The sequence below is a fragment of the Triticum dicoccoides genome, chromosome 4B, assembly GCF_002162155.2.
Source record: "Triticum dicoccoides isolate Atlit2015 ecotype Zavitan chromosome 4B, WEW_v2.0, whole genome shotgun sequence".
NCBI lineage: Eukaryota > Viridiplantae > Streptophyta > Magnoliopsida > Poales > Poaceae > Triticum > Triticum dicoccoides.
The window spans coordinates 433,230,133-433,237,385 of NC_041387.1; positions in this window are offsets into that span (position 1 = coordinate 433,230,133).

Here is a 7,253-nt window from a genome sequence, read left to right on the forward strand (position 1 = left end):
AGACTTGAAGGTTGGCGAGGAAACCTTGAGGAACAACTTGCAGATTAAGTTTGCGGAAAGCTTCACAAAGCTCGGGTTGATAAGGCTTGAGAATCAGACTGTTGCAATATGCTTTCCTGCTCAAAGCGTCAGCAATCACATTAGCCTTGCCTGGAGTATACTCGATACTCGGATTGTACTCTTGAATCATTTCGACCCATCGAGTCTGCCTGAGGTTGAGATTAGGCTGAGTGAAGATGTACTTGAGACTCTTGTGATCAGTGAAAATATCCACTTTCCTTCCCAATAGAAGATGTCTCCAAGTCAACAAAGCGTGCACAACTGCCGCCAACTCGAGATCATGAGTGGGGTAGTTCTTCTCATTAGGTTTCAACTGGCGAGAGGTATAAGCGACAACTTTCTTCTCTTGCATCAGTACAGCACCGAGACCTTGGGGAGAGGCATCACAAAAGACCTCGTACGGCTTGGTTTCATCAGGCGGAGTCAGAACTGGAGCAGTGATCAATTTCTCTTTCAAAGTGTTGAAAGCAATATCACACTCCGGAGACCAAACGTATTTGACGTGCTTCTGAAGAAGATTTGAGAGAGGCTTGGCGATCTTAGAAAAGTTTTCAACGAATCTTCTGCAATAGCTTGCGAGACCGAGAAAACTGCAGAGTTGCTTTACGTTCTGAGGAGGTTCCCAATTCACAATTGCAGACACCTTCTCAGGATTCACGGAAATGCCCTTGGCAGAGATGATATGACCAAGATAAAGAACCTCATCGAGCCAAAATTCACACTTGGAGAACTTGGCGTAGAACTGATGTTCTCTGAGCTTGTCAAGTACCAAACGCAAGTGCTTGGCATGATCTTCCTTGTTCTTCGAGAAAACCAGAATGTCGTCGAGATAGACCAAAACGAATTCATTGGTGTAGGGGTTGAAGATGAAGTTCATCATGCGAGAGAACGTCGGAGGAGCGTTGGCGAGGCCAAAAGACATGACGGTGTATTCATATGAACCAAAGCTTGTCCTGAACGCCGTCTTGGGAATATCTTGCTCACGAATACGAATCTGATGATAACCCATACGGAGATCAAGCTTGGAGAATACTTGAGCACCCTTGAGTTGTTCGAACAGCTCATTGATGTTGGGAAGTGGGTATTTGTTCTTGATGGTCTTCTTGTTTACTGGACGGTAATCAACACAAAGTCGACTCGATCCATCCTTCTTCTTCACAAAAAGAACACCACAACCCCACGGAGAAGTACTAGGCCGAATGAGACCCAATCTTTCTTGCTCATCGAGTTGTTTCTTCAACTCCTTCAACTCTTCAGGTCCGAGCTTGTAAGGACGTTTGCACACAGGTTCCGTACCGGGCTCAAGTTCAATAACAAATTCAACCGGCCGGTTTGGAGGCATCCCTGGAAGTTCTTCTGGAAAGACGTCTTGATATTCGCAAACGACAGGAATTTGAGAGATGGCATCCAATTCACCCTTCTCATTGAGAGAAAACAACCGGATGGTATTATCCCGAGCGGCAAAGACAATGACATCCTCAGACGAATGAGTCAATTGAATTTGCCTGGCAGCACAGTCAAGATGTGCCTTGTGCTTAGAAAGCCAATCCATTCCGAGAATAAGATCAATATCCGAGTTACCGAGAACAATTGGGGAAGAAAGGAACTTGTAGTCACCCAATGTGATAGTAACCTCAGGGACGCAGGTGTTAGCTGTCATCTGCTTGCCCGGTGACACAATTTGCAAGGAATTTGCAGATACTGATAATCACACTCATACTTTGATGCAAAAGGTTTGGAAATGAAGCAATGCGATGCACCTGTGTCAAAAAGAACTTGTGCAGGAACATCGTTAACAGGAAGGTTACCCATGATCACATCTGACGAGTCCTCTGCCTGAGCTGCATTCACCATATTGACCTTGGCGTGCTTGGGATTGTGCTTGACCACAGCTGTACTTGCCGATCTGACAGGAGGAGGAGGAGGAAGACGCCTCTGGTTGGTACACTTGTTGGCATAGTGACCCTTCTGTTGGCACTTGTTGCACGTGACCTCTGAAAGCGGACGGTGATACGGAGCACTCGATCTTGGCGCTTGAGACGAAGACTTGTTCTGAAAGCCTGGGTTGGGTGGGTGGGAGAAACCACTGCCACCTTTGCTCTTCTGCTGATACGGCTGACGGAACGGAGGAGGAGGAAGCCAATACTTCTGCTGCTTGACCACTTGAGTAGAGGAAGAAGGAGTAACATCTCTGGCACGCTTCCTGGAAGCGTCACACCTCATCTGAGCAGCCTCTTGCTTCAGTGCCATGTTGTAGAACTCATCGTATCTCAACGGCTCAAAGAGGACAAGAGCGAGCTGAATTTCCTCATGAAGACCACCCCTGAACTGATAGATCATGCTCTTCTCATCAGGAACATCCTGCTTGGCAAAACGGGCGAGCTTCTGGAACAACTTGTTGTAGTCATAGACAGACAAAGAGCCTTGCTTCAGATTGCGGAATTCCTGACGCTTACTCTCAACCACACTTTGAGGGATGTGATGAGCGCGGAAATCTTGACGGAAATCGTCCCAAGTGATAACACGTCCACCTCTGGAATCCTTGTACTGCTGGAACCACTCTGCAGCCTGATCTTTGAGCTGGAAAGAAGCGAACTTGACGAAATCTTCAGGCCTGACGTTGCTGCATTCAAAATGCTTGCCCAGATCCACTAGCCAATCGTCAGCATCGGTAGCCTCAACACAACTGCTGAACGTCTTTGGGCCATTTGCGAGGAACTGGTTCAGAGTAGCAAAGTGGTGCTGATTGTGGCCTTGATTCCCTTGACTGCCTTGATTGCGCTCTTGGAGAATTTGCATGATCAACTGTGTGTTTGCATTAGTAGCGGCCATCACAGCTTGCCATGCTTCCGGAGGAGGCGGAGGTGGAGGCGGATCAGGATTCGGAGTCGTGCGCGTTGGAGGAGCCATCCTGAAGAGGTTGACCACCATTAGCACATAGGTAGATAACAATATAGAAGCTGAATCCAACGGAATGAAAATTGCAACAAATAGTCTTCACATCCGAACAAAATGAACGAATGCATTCCTCTTCAAATGGTCACATATCCATAAATTGCGAAGCCACGAAGAATTAAGGAAGAGAAATAATTCAACAAGGTACGGATCAAGAACGAATAATCGGTAAGAAATCCCAATCTCAAACCAATATCCGTGGAAGAAGAACTGGAGCTACTAGAATTCCCACCTATGAAATTCCCGAACCTTTCCGGTTATGCAATCAGGTGTTGGGGATACAGGGGAAGCACAATATCTCACCCAAACTAGCAAATCCTACATCCAGTTGTATCCATCCTTCAACACATAACCAAGAAAACTTCGGAAACCATCTACCTCAACCTTCGAAAAGCATCCGTTATACAAGTTATGGCGATACTCCCGAACTCCCGCCCCAGTACTGGGTGGCGTCGAGGTTATCTCACCAACGAACTGCATAAAAGAGATTTTCGATGTCGGCGAACATATCTCAAGTATACCAGAATTGCAACGATAAAATTGTGACGACAACACCTCGGAGCTCAACTCCCCGGGACACTGCCACAACCCCTAAAGACAGGAGGCACCAAGAACAATGTTCTCGTCACAAAACCATCGGAACAAAACCAAAATACCCGCATGATCCTAAAAATTTTTAGTGAAATTTGAGAAGAGAAGAGTCAAAACTCTACGTCAGGATGCCTTACCAGAGCGATGAGGAGACTGGGAAGTAAAAGAATTCCTAAGCTCTCCGATATATAATTCCTAAGGACTCAAAACATTTTTCTAGACACAACTCGGCTGCTAAAAACGATCAAGCAATGGGGCTCCTAAGGTCGGGGATGGCTCTGATACCAACTTGTAACGCCCTCGATGCGGCTATAGCTCCCACGTGTCGAGGCACGACTTAGAGGCATAACCGCATTGAAAGCAGTGTCGCAAGTCAGGCAATCATTACAACATCCCATGTAATATATAATAAAAGGGGGAGATAACATAGTTGGCTTACACTCGCCACGTCACATCAGAGTACATAAATAACATCCATCAAATAAACACTCATGGCCCGACTACGGCGCCAAAATAGAAAAGAACCCCCAACATGCGACAAGGTCCTGAATCGATAACCCCAACTAGGCACCACTACTGATCATCCGGAAAAGACACGTAGTATCGCTGAGAGTCCTCGTCGAACTCCCACTTGAGCTCGTAATCGTCAACTGGAGCAGAAACACCTGGACCTGCATCTGGAGTTGTAGTATCTGTGAGCCACAGGGACTCAGCAATCTCACACCCACGCGATCAAGACTATTTAAGCTCATAGGAATGGATAAGGCAAAAATATGTGGAGCTGCAGCAAGCGACTAGCATATGTGGTGGCTAACTTATACGCAAAAGAGAGCGAGAAGAGAAGGCGAAGCACGAGCGAGAAGCTAAAGGAACATCCTGCGCAAGCATAACTCCAACACCGTGTCCACTTCCCGGACTCCGCCGAGAAGGGGCCATCACGGTAACACACACGGTTGATTCATTTTAATTAAGTTTAATTCAAGTAATCTACAACCGGACATTAACAAATTCCCATCTGCCCATAACCGCGGGCACGGCTTTCGAAAGATCAATCCCTTCAGGGGGGTCCCAACTTAGCCCATAACAAGCTCTCACGGTCAACGAAGGAATAGACCTCCACCCAAGACACACCGATCAGACTCGGTATCTTGGTACAACAAGATGATTCGACAGGTTAAAACAAGTCCAGCAACACCGCCCGAATGTGCCGACAAATCCCGATAGGAGCTGCACATATCTCTTTCTCAGGGCACACTCAGATGAGCAATCCGTACAACTAAAACCAAACCTCGAGTTTCCCCGAGGTGGCGCTGCACAGGGCTCTAGTTCGGACCAACACTCAGAGGAGCACTGGCCCGTGGGGGGCTAAAATAATGATGACCTTCAGGCTCCGGAAACCCAAGGGAAAAAGAGGCTAGGTGGCAAATGGTAAAACCAATGTTGGGCATTGCTGGAAAAGCTTTAATCAAGGCGAACTATCAAGGGGTTCCCATTATAGCCCAACCGCGTAAGGGACGCACAATCCGGGAACATAACACCGATATGACGGAAACTAGGGCGGCAAGAGTGGAACAAAACACTAGGCGAGAGGCCGAGCCTTCCACCCTTTGCCAAGTATATAGATGCATTAAGATAACATAGCAATATAATGATATCCCAACAAGTAAATAAATGTTCCAACAAGGAACGGCTCCAATCTTCACCTGCAGCTAACAACGCTATAAGAAGGGCTGAGCAAAGCGGTAACATAGCCAATCAACGGTTTGCTAGGACAATGGTGGGTTAGAGGTTCAACATGGCAATTGGGAGGCTGACAAGCAAAAGGTAGGCATCGTTGCAGTGGCAAAGCAAAAGAGCGAGCAAACTAGCATAGCAAAGATAGTAGTGATTTCGAGGGTATGATCATCTTGCCTGCACAGTTGTCAGAGTTGACTGGATCCTCACAAGCAAACTCAACGGGCTCCTCGGTAGCGAACTCGTCTCCCGGCTCTACCCAACAAGACAAACAAGCAACAAGGATACAATCAACCACGGGCAAGACCAAGCAATATGATGAAATGACGATATGCTATGCGGGATGCAAAATGCAAGATATGACAGGAAATGCATGAACCTGGCATCAACTTGGAAAACCAAGTGTGCCACTGGATAGAGGGGATGAAATCGCTTGAAAACGATATAAAGATCATTGGAATCGGAGCTACGGTTTGGAAATGGCGAGCGTTTTAAGATACGACACCGGTCTGCGATTTACACCAAGTAGGCATCTAAATGCAACGAAATGAACATGCTACAGCCACCAAACATGGAAACAAAATACATGGAAGTGATTTACACAAGATGGTTGACAAAACACTAGCACTGAGCCATAGGAAAATTCATCCATTAAGAGGTTCAAACAAGCATGGTTAAAACGCAAATGCAAAACAGATTCCAGACTTACTGAAATTAACACTAGTCTGAAATTTCAGATCACGATGCTCTCTTCGGAGCAGCAAAACAACATGATAAAAAACCTGAACATGACAAGTAAGAACATGGCATGGAGCTACTCAACAAGCTTAACAAAACACCCAAAGTGACCTGGGGCCAAAAGGGTTCATAAAATACTCTACCGAGCTCACGAACATAGCTCGAACACAATCAGTTTTCAGACTTAGTGAAAACTGAGACACGCTGAAATATAACTCACGAAGGCATGTAAACGAGCTTGATGCACTCACTACGGTGCAAGTCATGGCAAGGAAAGCATATAACCAGCAAGAAGGCACAATGTGCTAGCTACACATGGCAAGAACAAAGGCATAGCATGCATGGAACACTAACGGTAGCATCGGCAAAATCGCAAACAAGTTGACGATCTGCCCAGATTAACAACGAAGCAAAAGTTGAGCTCGATTGAGTCAACCTAGAGCACTCCACATGTGCAAACAAAGACATGGATGGATAGAGCATAACATAAGTATCAAAACTCCCTTACTGATCATCCTCAAAAGAGGCACGGATCACTAGGAAACAAGCTGGACATATAGCATCATGAACTAAAATATCCCAGACTTAGTGAAAATCACTAAGTCCCTGAAATCTGCAATCTCAGGTACCTCTCTTCGCAAGCTTGCACAAGACAACACACACATCCTAAAAATACATGGGTGGCACCTCTGGAAAGAAGACAAAATGATTAACAATTCATCCCAAAGGGGCACAGGCATATCATGCACGAATTAAACATGGCAAAAATGACAAAAGTGCATGATGAACTAACGGATCTGCAATTTAACTCACGAAGCCTCCTTCTAACAGCATTTTGGGCATCAAGATGACCTCAAATGCAAATGATGCAATGGAATGAAATGATGTACATGTCGAGTCGAAGATTTTGATATATCATATGCCCAAAACGGAGCTAGAGTTGCGGAGATACAAGCAGTCAAAGAATGCATAAAAAACTAGGGTTTCTGGACAAAAGTCAAGGGGGGGGGGTTGGACCTGAGATCTGGAACCGCACGGAAACCGAGGCGGCGCCGGAACACTGTAGCAACAGGGCGTCGCCGGAGCTCGTCGCGGCTCGCCGGAGGAAGAGGGACGGCGGCGTCGGGCGCCGGGGCGACGAGGGGCGGAGGCGGCGGCGGAGAGCGGGGGCGGCG